We start from the raw sequence: 12,076 nt of genomic DNA, 5'->3' as shown, positions 1-12,076 counted from the left end.
GCCTCAGAAACTCCCCCATCGTCCCAGATACTTATAGTCTGAATGTTCCAGGGGTGTGAGGTTCCAGGCAAATGTGAGCTAGAAGACTTTATGAAACTAGTGGGTACCTGCTACATGCCAAGCATAGAGCTGTATGCCAGGGAAGCAGATCTGTACCTTGACCTCAAAGAACACACCTTCTGGAGTGAGGAAATTCACTTGGCAAATGTGCAAAGTCACTGTACCACACAGAATGGAAGCTCCACGTGGGCAGGGAATTCTGTCATTTTCTTCACTGTCTCCTCTGCCTGCGATGCTGATCTGAGCTCTGGCACCCATTTTGGGGATGGGGACACATCGGGCTGAGCACTGCCTTCCCTTCAGGTGCCACTGTCACTCTTAGGCACACCCTGCTTTGCTCCCATCCCAGGGGGCAGCTGAGACTGTGCCTGTTGAAGCCTTGTGGATCCAAAAAAAAAATTTTTTTTAATTTATTTACTTGAGAGAGAGAGAGAGAGAGCATGAGCAGGGGCAGAGGGAGAAGCAGGCTCCCCACTGAGCAGGGAGCCAATGCAGGACTCGATCCTAGGACCCTGGGATCAGGGCCCTGAGATCATGACCTGAGCCAAAGGCAGATGCTTAACTGTCTGAGCCACCAAGGTGTCCGTTTGTGAGTGCCTTTAATCCCGTAATCAATGTGCCAGGTGGGCAGGGACAGAACTAGTTGTGTATGCCGCTCACAGTGCCCTGAAAGACCCGGCCTGGCCCAATCAATCAATACAACTGCAACAATATGACTCCCGCCTCAAATCGATAATGCTTACACAGTTAGGTGGGAGGGCTGTGGTTTACTGCCTTCCCCTGCACTGCGTCCTTTCTGGAATAACCAACCATCTCTCTTGCCGAAGAATGCCTCACCCCTTATTGGCCCCTCAGGCCCTGGGGGGCTGGCAGGTTCAGGCGCTCGGCACCTGGAACCAGTCCTGGGTGAGACGCTTCTCCTGTCAATTTTCCCGTGCAGCCCAGGGAGAGGGGGTTTCGGGGGGTTGAGCTACTTATCCAAGAATGCACAGCCAGGAAACAGCAGAGCCTCAGTGTGAGCCTGGGACCAACCCATTAAAAATAGTAGCAGCAATACCTGTAAACATGGAGAACAAAGTGCTGGTTGCAGAGGGGAGGGGAGTGGGGAGATGGGCACAGTGGGTGAAGGGGAGTGGGAGATAGAGACCTCCACTTACGGAAGGGGTAAGTCACGGGGATGGAAGACACAGAGCGAGGAAGACGGTCAGTGACTTGTAATAGTGATGAATGGGGACAGATGGCTGGCTACAGTTGGGAGCACAGCATAGTGTCTCCTGCCCAATCACCATGTGGTACACCTGGAACTAATGTAACGTTGTGGGTCAGCTACACTAAAAAAAATTAATTGAAAAAAATAACAAATATTTACGGAGCTCTTCCAGTGACTGGGAGGTGGGCTTGGGGAGGAGGGGCTCTGCGCAGGTTCCTGGGGAACTTGTAGGCGCTGACCATGGGGCAAGAAGAGAGGGACTCTGCGGGTGCACAGCAGGGGGGAGGGCAGGGAGGGAGGCAAGGGGCTCCAGGTGGCTGGGGGTGAAGGGCCGGCTCGGAGAGGCAGCGGGGCCCGATCCTGCCAGCCCAGGGAGCTTGGCAGTCAGAGGAGCTATGGAGGACTTTAGAAAGTTCTTCCATGAGGTAGACTGAATCCTGGCCCCATCGGCCTCTTTGGATGTAGCTCTTCCCCTGGGGCCCATGAAACATATTTTTGCGTCACCCCTGTGACCTCTAAAGAGAGACAGCTAGCTGCTGATGGCCTTGGCTCCCACCCACTGGATCTCTGTGCTTAAAGTTCCCCATAGAACATGGCACAGCATCGCTCCCCTACCCTCTTCGTGCCTGGTAGGCACCCTCCTGCTCATCAATCAAAATGGGTTCAAATTTGCTCTCTGCAGTTTTACAAAGCTGGCATTTGTGCGCTCCTGCTGGGAGCCGGACCCACTTCTAGAGCCTTGCATTCGCCCTCTCTTCCACCTTCAGACACGTCCACCATCTGTGATGACCCGATGGCGTCCCCACTTCACAGGTGAGTGAGGTGCAGAGGGTCTGCCCCGAGAGACATGGGAAGACAGTGGTGGAGCTGGGCCTTGAACCCTGGCCTGGTCCATGCTCCTGTATCTGTGCTCGAACAGGTGCCTCCTTTGCCTGTCGTGTTATTCTCTGTGCTTTTTCCCATGTTAAACCTTCGCAATATGTAAACAAGAAAACAAAATAACTTTAATTAGACCATCACATCTGCGGTCCTGGCCTCCCTGAGCCCAGGGGACTGCATCTGACTCCCACTCATGGAGTCCTCACCTGTGCTGGTCCTCCAAGAAGCCCTTTACCACCAACTCCTTTAATCCTCCTAGAAACCCCTGAGATGGGATTGGTCACCTCCATCTCCCAGCTGAGGGCAACGTGGCTCAGAGAGGCAAAGGGACTTGTCTAAAGTCACACAGCCTGCCAGTGCCAGGCCGAGACGACCACTTCCGGAGCCCTTGCTCTGAACTCCTGGGCAGAGTTCTCTGAGCCTGACTGTCATGAAGAAGAGATGGAGTGGGGAGAACAGATTTGTGTTGGGTTTTGGTGACCAGAAACGGGGGTTCAGAGCTCTGCATCACCTTCAGGCTGCTTCACCCTTCAGGCAGAGCGTCTGAGCCCCTGTGCTAGGTGTGGCCCGTGTGACCGTTCTTGCCTAGATTATGGCTTCTATGGTTTGATTTTCTTTATTTCTTTTTTTTTTTTGAAGATTTTATTTATTTATTTATTAATGAGAGACACACAGAGAGAGGCAGAGACACAGGCGGAGAGAGAAGCAGGCTCCATGCAGGGAGCCTGATGCAGGACTCGATCCCGGGACTCCAGGATCAAGCCTCGAGGCGAAGGCAGATGCTCAACTGCTGAGCCACCCAGGCATCTCCATGGTTTGATTTTCCAGGCCCGTGTGATTTGTGTCACTTAGCGCTGTCTTCCCCAGGACTCTGATGGTCACTTACGTGCTCCTGCCCCTTCTTCTCAATGGCTAGATCAGGGCCTCCAGCCCCTGCTGTCCTATCCCTGGCCCTTTTGGAGCTGGATCAAAGGGCAAGCTCGTGCACTGTGCTTAGTTCAATAGCCAGTCGTGAGGGACACCTGGTTTGAGGCCTTGTCCATGCTGAGCTCTTCAGTAAGGTTCTGCTCTGTAACAAACAGCCCCAAGTCACAGTGCCTTGAATGCCACCCCCTCCAATTTATTGTTTTTAATCCTACATGTCTGCCGTGGGTTGGGTGGGGGTGGCTGTGCTCGTCACCTGTGCTCAAGCACAGCCACCCACAGACCCAGGGTGACAAAGTAGCTATTATGCCAGAGGTGAAGACAGCTCTGGTGGGGTTAATACCAGAAACTAAATGCTCAGCAAGGAAGTGATGCACATTACTTCTGCTCATACAACTCAATGACCAGAACTCATCACATGGTCCCACTGAACCACAGGGCACAGAAAGTTCAGTCCTACCACAGGCCCATAAGGGGGACATGTGAAAATGTTTGGCAAAATTACCAGGCGCCAAGGGGGGGGGGTGAATGGTAATGACACTGCCCTCATCTTCTTCATGCCCCCTCCCACCCTGGCTGTGCCCAGGGGGCTAGGGTTTCAGCAAAGTGACCATGTTGATTTTCTTCCCACTCAGCCCTGGTGGGCTCGAAGATAGAACTATCCCAAGAGACTGAGAGTCAGGAGCTAAATGATCTGACGGAGATCGCAGAGCTCAGAAGTCACTGGGCTGGGATAGGAACCCAGGTTCATCTGGCTCAAAGCCCAGTCCTCTTCTCCTAGAACCATGGTGCCCCTGAAAAGGATCAGCAAATACGGCCAAGCTGTAGGGTGGCCAGGGTGAGGTGCCAAGGCAGGGACAGTCAGTGCTCTAGGCCAATGTTAGCCCCAGAATTGGGGAGGGTTTCAGGAGGGGCCCCGTCCTGACCTGACAGGTGGATGGACTCCTAGAGGCTGGAGAGAGGGACGGGCCAGCAGGAGCTCCACAGCTGTGAGAAGGCCCAGGGGATGGAGAAGCTGAGGCAAGTTGGCCTGGCGGAGTGGATGTGGGAGGAAGAGGAGGAGAAGGATGAGGAGGAGAAGCTCACGTGGTGGGCTGGGTCCAGACACACGGATTTTGGCATCGGACAGATTTGGGCTTGCAACCCAGACCTGCCATTTCATAGCAGATCTTGAATTTGGTTAGCCCTTCCTCATGTGTTTAAAGAAAACCACAGCTCCTCAGGTGGCTATGAGGTTAGTTAAGGAAATGCAAGGCGCAGTGTGTGATGTTGGGGATGTGTAGTCAAGACCTCAGCAAAGGCCTCAGATAGGGAGTGGCTCCTTTGTGCAGGCCACCTGCCAACCACTTGGCATGAACTCAGTCACTGAATCCTCGGAACAACTGGTGAGGTACCTATGGATGGTAACAACGGATGACATACCCATTTTACAGGTGAGGAACGTGGAGGCCCGAGAGGTTGATGCCCACAGACTAGTAGCTCAGTCCTTTCCTACCACATGTGGCCCTTTGCTTTTCCTTATGAACCTTAGGGCTTGACAACCAAGCTCTAGGTTAACGGAGCACGAACAGACCCTGACACCCCCACCACCTCCTCCCCACCCCTCCGATCTCCCAAATCCCCAGCCTGCCTTTTAAAAGCTCCATTTCCCCAGAGGGGGGACCACTTCATTACAGAAAGGCAGGAGGACGTGGAGGCCAAGGAAACTCTCGGCTTGAGCATCACTTTGGAAATCGATGCGCCGTGATTGCGAACCCAGCCTCTGTGGGCATCTGCCTAATTGTAGCTGGATCTTTGCGGGCTTCTCACCAGGCTCATCCACCCCCGTGCACCGGCAGAGCCGTTCCGAGAGCATCATTGATCTCTTGACTAAAGCGTCCTCAGGAAATACAGATCTGCTGTTACCCGGAGAGCCGTCTGCCATGGAGGCACAAAGACACGCTGCCAGGAGGACAGGAGCCATCATTTCCTTGAAAGGCCACCCTCTGGCGCTGTATCCCCCCCACCTCTTCCTGGCTTTGATCTGGGCCTCACAGCTTAAACCTAGTAACTCTAGGCCTATATCGTCAGGCCTGTGTCACAGAGCAGCAGGGGGAAAGCCATCAATAGGGTGTTAAAGGTGTCTCCGGTTGTGTGCAAGTTGGCTGGTAGGAGGGCCCTTGGCAGCTGGCACTGAGTTAGCACCTATTTATCTGCATGGGGGGAGTTGGTGGGAGGCTGATTCGATGCTCTTGTCTTGGGGCTGTCCCCCAGCTAAAAGGCTAAGGCAGTGGCAGAGGTGGAGGGTTCCGAGAGGATCGGCAGGCCCTGGAAAAACAACAACAACAACATTGTCCTCGAGGGCAGAAGTGGACAGAATAAGTAAAGGGTGTCTCTACAACTTGGTGCCCGCTCACTGGGGAGTTCCAGAAAGGGAGACAGGAAGAAGAGCACCCGTCGCTGGCAGGACGGGGTCATCTGATCTGGGGAAGGTCCCGTGGGTCCAACTGCCGCATTGGGTTGGCGGGGCCTTGGGAGCCCAGGGAGGGAAAGGCAGCCTGTTCCTGGTCAGCCCAGAAGTTGGTGGCGGAAAGAGAGAGGTTGATGTCCTGGTTAGATCGTTGGCTCCTGAAGGGGCGATGTCTCTGTGCACAGAGCACCGGGGAGAGAACACGGTTTCCTTCAGCCACCCCGAGAGTGCCCAGAAGTATAGATCAAGAGTCAGTAAACCACAGCCCGTGGGCCACATCCGGCCCTACAGTCTGTTTTTTGTAAATAAAGTTTTATTAGAACGCAGCCATACCCATTTGTTTCTGGGCTGCTTGAGGCTGCTTTCACACTGCTCTGCACAGCCGAGGAGTCACTAGAGATTGTAGGAAGGCCAAAGTATTTACTGTCTGGCCCTTGATAGAAAAAAAAAAAATCTGTGGATCCATTGTGTGGATGCTTGCTGGAGAGTATCTTATACAGAAATTATGTAGAGGTTTTATGCACATTTTAGTATTAGGACTAAACGTAAATACCTATTTCAAATGGATTCCACAGATCTGAAAACTGACAGCAGCAAAGCTTTCCCAGTGGTGGTGGGGAGAGGAAGAGCCTGCCCACGCCTGGTGTCTCCTGCCCCTGCTCTGCCCCCAAGAAGGGCTGCCAGATTAGAATACAGGACATCTGCTTACATTTGGATTCCACATACACAATGACTTAAAAAAAAAAAAAAGAATAAGTATATCCCAAATTTGAGTGAATCACACTTATACATATATTTCTGACTTTTACTTCTATTTGCTAAATCTGGCAACCCAGCCCTTGAGCCACTTCAGAGGAAGCACGTCAGAAAAAAAAGCTTTGGTCTCTGGAAGAGATTTCAAATTCCTTAGCCTGGCATTTCAGATCTGTCTTTGGCCAAAGTCTGCAGCGCATCGCCCGCTCCGAGCTCTCCGTGCACCAAGCTCTCCGTGCGCTTCCATCCTTCAGCCTCCAGCTCTACGGAGCTCCTTCCAGCGTCCTCACCTACCTGGTGTCCTCGCACCTGGGTGCTCCTGCCTACACTAGCTCCCCCTACCTGTCATCTCTGTCACCCTCTGTCACCTTGCCCCTTGCTCAGCTTTGCCTCTTGACCCGGGTGGCAGAAGCACCTCTCACTAGGTGTCAGGCGACAGAGTCACCCCGTGCAGGTAAGCTGAACCCGGGGAACAACAGATGCAGATCTCTGGCCTAGGCTCCTCATGAAGTGTGGCTCATGGACGGGAGTGTTGGCAAAGTCATCCTGGGGCCAAGGCTTGAAGGGCTTCTTCATCCTTTCCAGGGCACTCCTCCCTGGTCCTTTCCAGAAGATCAGAGCCTTTCACTGGCAACCTGCCTCCGACCAAATGAATGTAGGAAGCAGACTTCTGGAAGGCGGGCCTTGGCGAGGGCTCTGGTGGACGTGTGACTCCCCCCACCCAGTGTGGGGGGCTCCAGGTGCCTCTGGGGAGCAGGAAGGGGAGCAGGAGGGCAGGGGCCTTGGAGGACCAAGGGTGGTAGGGGGAGGCTGCCTAATGGGTCTGCTTACTTCCATTTGCCCAGGGTTACTTTTAAATGGAATAAAATGATCCACTCACTAATCCCTTTTATTTCCATTCAGTGCTTCTAGAAAAGGCTTACTTGACACTTTAGGAGGAGGGGAAAAAAGATAAGCGAGAGACAGAATTTTCAGTAGAAATCTCAGGATGGAGGACTCACAGTGAATGCAGCATTTGGTGCTTCTTTGTGTCTCTGTAAATGAGATCAGGTGAGGGGAGAAGGTAGGCCCCAAGCCTCGCCCTCTGGCAGCAAGTATGCCAGTGTCTCCTCTGCATGGCCCTGTTTGGGGGAAGGCTCTGGCCGCCTGGCACATGTCTCCACCCTCCCACCCCCCATGATGGGCAAGGTTTGTACCTCCCGCTCCTCATGGGCAACTTCAAAGTCCATGTAAAGAAGTAGTCCAGACAGGGCCACTAGTTTTGTTTTGTTTTGTTTATATTTTTTAAGAGAGTGAGAGAGAGCGTGTGCAAGTGGGAGTGGGCGGTTGGGGCAGAGGGGGCGAGGAAGAGAGAATCCCAAGCAGACTCCACGCTGAGTTCAGAGCCTGATGCGGGGCTCGATCTCAGGACCCCGAGATCACGTCCCGAGCCAAAATCAAGAGTCAGATGCTTAACCAGCTGAGTCCCCCCAGGCGCCCCCAGAGATGCCCATTCATTTGAAATATGCGTTGTTCCCTGGACCATGGCCATCTCCTTAAGAGACGTATCCAGGGGTGGCTTTGTCAAACCAGATGCTTTTGATGATATTGCCAGACTGCCTCTGCTCAAGCCTTGGCTTCACCATCTAGTCTGCTTGTGACCGTGCAAAATGCTTCCCTGTGTGTGCCTCAGTTTCTTTATCTGGAAGACGAGATAATAACAGTACCCACCCCTTCTAAGGTTGTCATGAAGAATTCAAGTTTTCACTAAACTGTCCAACACATAGAGAACACTCCAGAAACTTTAGCCACTACCATTATTATTATTCTCAGAGCACCCCCCAAAAAGCGGTGCCAGTTTCTGTGACTGGCAGCACTTCTTGAAGGGTCTCGGTGCAAACAGGATAGAGGGAGCTGGTTTCCTGTCCTGGGTCTTGTTCTGACACTCATGTGATCTTGCTGTGTCCTGGTCTCTCTTTCTGAGTGTCAGGTTTTCATCTGTTCAATTAGCCCGTGGTCTTAGGTGATCACCAAAATCCCTTCCAAGTGATGAACTGAGGAATAGAAATGGCCAGAAAGCAAGGCACTCCTTTCAATAGGACAGACATGCCTTTTGAGATCTTTCAAATGACTCAAGAAAACCTGTTGGTGAAGTAGAGATAAACCTCACTCCTGGCTGACGAAATGTTCTGAGCCATGTGGGGCTACCTGGTTTCCTACACGTCATAGACATTGATTGGAAGGCGCCACGGGCAAGGTTCAGGAAATGGAAATCACGCAAGCCTTCATCCATGGGCTTGCAGAACGCATGGTTATGGGATCCCAGGTGCACACCAATCACCGGTTCTGGGCACAGAGAATTTGACTTTGAGAAAGATAGACAAGGGCTCCTCCGCACAGAAGTTTACATTCTGGAGTAGGAGGCAGGCCAACAAGTATGATAATAAGTAGACTGATTTCAGGCCATGATGACGGCTATGAAGGTAAAACTGTGCTGGAAGGGGCCAGAGGCTGTGGCAAAGGAGGAGGGAAAGGTGTCATAGCATGACAAGGGAGGGCTTCCTGGAGGAGATGATATTTGAACTTGGGCCTGAACGATTGCTAATTTTAGTAGGGGAAACACTGTCACTTCCAGTCCTGCTTTTTTTTTTTTTTCCAGTCCTGCTTTTATTATTAATTGATTTAGCAATAGCCAATGCAAATATGCCCAGAATTATGACCAGTTTGTGTTAGGGAGATGCTATTGTACTTCCAGAGACAGGTCTAAATTTCTCCATAAAAATGCAAAGGTGAATTCCAGGCTCAGAACTCCTTTCTTGAATTTGGGGTGTATCTGACAGCATTCTGATATTAGCAAAATTGTAAGTTCAGCAGAATTTCTTTTATACACATGGTAATAACTTCTCCGGTCCCGGCCCCCTGCCCTGCGCTGCCTGGTTTCCCGGGGCCCTTCTGGCTGTCCAGGGACCCCGAGGTTGGCCCAGTGGTTCCCAAGGCAGGTCCTCTCCACACTCATGGAGTTACAGGTCGGGGAGCTCAGGCCCCCATTTCACAAATAAAGAAGCTGAGGTCAGTGAGGGAAAGTGACTTCTCCACCACAGCTCTTAGGGGTAGAATCTGGCACAAGGATATCTCCGCAGGCCCCTTAAACCACAGCCCACGCAGAGCAGCTGCCCTTCCCAGACCAGTTCTGCGATGATAACTGCGATGAATTCATCAACCAATTCATTCAAAGGACAATCACTGGGCAGCCCCGGTGGCGCAGTGGTTTGGCGCCGCCTGCAGCCCAGGGCGCGATCCTGGAGACCCTGGATCGAGTCCCATGTCCGACTCTCTGCATGGAGCCTGCTTCTCCCTCTGCCTGTGTCTCTGCCTCTCTCTGTCTGTGTCTCTATGAATAAATAAAGTCTTAAAAAAAAAAGACAATCACTGATGGCTCCTTGTGCCAGGTGATGTTCGAGGCCTTAAGGAAATGGGGGAGCATAAGGTTCTCAGGGAGGGCTGGCAGTGTGAACAGAGGCAAACTAACGGGGAAAAGCCCCATTTGCATCATCCTCATCCTCATGGTCATCTCTGTTTTACAGGCTGCTGCGGGAATGAACACCGCGTGGCTGGGGGCAGGACTGGAGGTTTAGCAGCGCAGGTGACACCTGAGACGTAAAGAAGCGACTGCGTTTGCTGCACCCAGAGGTAGGTAATCATCTGAAGCCTGAAGTGTAGGAGGGGCGTGGCTGGAAGGGCCAGAGAGGGAGCCTGGGGCCAGACCCGGAGGGCGTTCAAACACCTGGCCAAATGCCCAGCAGCACGATGGCTCACACCACCCTTCTGCTACCCGCCCTTCCCTCCCTCCTTTCTGGCTTGCCCTTCCCCCACTGTCTGTGTTTCCGGTCTGGTTGCCAATCAACCTTCCCTGTCCCCACTTAGGAGTGAGCATGGGACCCAGAAATGACCATTCCCAGAGCCTCACCCAGGTGGCTGCTGTGACTGCTGCAGGTGTAGGCACACGGTGCAAGCGGGGCCAATCAGAGCCCTGCTCTGGGGTTTTATGATTGGAGGCCCGGGGAGGGAAAGGCTCTGTTTCCCTGGGCTGCTGAAAACCTGGGGCCATTTTTGGCTCTGACCACCTGTCTGTCTGGTCATTTGGGAGAAAAGATGAGCTGGGCTTCTGACCTTGTGTTATGTCCATGGAAATGGGTTTCCTCCCCATGCTTGTAATCGCTAACCGCCTGGTTACATCCTTACCTGAAGCAGGTGCCCCCCTGCGCCGGCCCTCCCCTGGCACGGCCAGGCTTTCCCCACCCCGGCCCTCTTGCCTTTCCCGACTCATCCTGAAGGATAAGTTTTCCTCACCTCCGCAGGAGTGCTCCGAAGCTCCGCTTTGCTGGAGGGACTGGGACGCCTCACTGCTCGTCACAGTTCTCAGGAAGCCGGGGCTCTCTCAATTATTTATTAGGCAGACTTTTTCCATCAAAGGGCCTGAAATTCTGAAAACTTTTCCCTGCCACGCATAGTTGCCTGCTGGGAGAGTCGCAGGGTCCTACCAAATTAGTGAGCCCAGGAGAGACCTGAGCGTGTGCTGCTCCCAACGGGATCAAGCCTGGCTGGGTTGTTCTAAAACAGGAGGGGAAGGCTGACCTGGTTCGGGGCTGGTTATTTGGGGCCGGCTTTCCGGGGCTGCTCCCCAGGGTGCTCGCTGGGTGAGGGCTCAGGGCAGGACCAGCAGGAGGTCGGGGAGCTGCTATCCGGTGGGTGGGCAGAGCTGAGTGAGACGCTGTTCAGAGGAGGGTGGATATTTCTGCCCTTGGCTGTGTCCATGAGGGTGAAGACCCTGTGAGAGGGGCCGTTGGTTACTGAGGTCCGACTCTCCCCCACCAGCCCCGGTCTGTGTCACCCCAGGATTTCCTGACACTCAAATCTATTTGAGTACATGCCTATTAGTTTTGCACTCAACTAAAGTCAACAGCCTTTACAGGTCTGGCTCATGGAGCTTTCCAGCTGGAGGGGGCGTCAGAAGTCATGAGCGTGCAGCTTCAGAGGTGTAGCTTGCTTTCAGCTTCGACATTTCTGGAGTCCCTCGCCTTAGAATATAGCAGCCCAGCTCTTTAGCACAGATTTGAGGTCTGTCACTTCCAGCCCCACTTCTGGCTACAATAAACATTTCCCCAACATGTTGTAAACCTGCACTGCTCTGGTCCTTTGCACCCGCCCCGAGCTCTCTTCCTCTCTCCCACCTGCTGTGATTCTAAGCATCTGCCAAGCATAGACCAGGTGTCTCCTCCTCCCTGGAGCCCTTCCCTGCCCTCCCCAGGCAGAACTCACTTCTCGGCCCTCCATCTCCTTATTGGGACCTCAGTTTGAAGGTTTGCCTCTTGGAAAGACCTTCACCGACGTGCCCACCCCATGCACGCTGCCGGCCCCACCCAGAGCCAGGTTCCACCGTCACCCTGTGGCGCCTTCCTCCCAGCGCCCTCCCGCCTGGCACATTCCCGTCCTGTGTCGTCCCCCTGTCCTTCCTGCCTCCCTGCTCCAGACACAGGCCCCTCGCTGGTCACCGCTGCACCCCAGCACCCCGGCACCCCCCGTGGGCCCGCGCCTAGCAGACCCTCAGGAAGCCTGGTGGCAGGAGCGGCCGAGCGGGCCCTCCTCCGGCGTCACGCGTTTTCTCCCGGGACGGGCCCCTGTCCCCAGCAGCAGCAGCGGGAGCCCCGGCGCCTCCGTCCACCCTCCCCCGCGGCAGAGGCGGCTGGGAGCCCCCAGGCCTGCGCAGCGGCCCCCCCACCCCCCTCCGGCCTCCTAATAGCAGCCGCGTTTTGAGAGTTTGG

The 12,076-nt window shown here is 53.8% G+C and overlaps 1 long non-coding RNA gene across 1 annotated transcript; it reads left to right on the top strand.

The window, feature by feature from the left end:
• The first annotated feature begins 5,911 nt into the window (after positions 1-5,911).
• LOC112660387 (uncharacterized) lies at positions 5,912-11,412 on the top strand. Its single transcript, XR_007407925.1, has 3 exons — positions 5,912-7,015; positions 9,839-9,944; positions 11,227-11,412. It is a non-coding gene; the product is annotated as an uncharacterized LOC112660387 (long non-coding RNA).
• The last annotated feature ends 664 nt before the right edge of the window (positions 11,413-12,076 follow it).

The sequence above is a fragment of the Canis lupus genome, chromosome 2 (assembly GCF_003254725.2).
Source record: "Canis lupus dingo isolate Sandy chromosome 2, ASM325472v2, whole genome shotgun sequence".
Lineage (NCBI taxonomy): Eukaryota > Metazoa > Chordata > Mammalia > Carnivora > Canidae > Canis > Canis lupus.
This window is presented reverse-complemented; position numbering and strand designations above follow the sequence as displayed.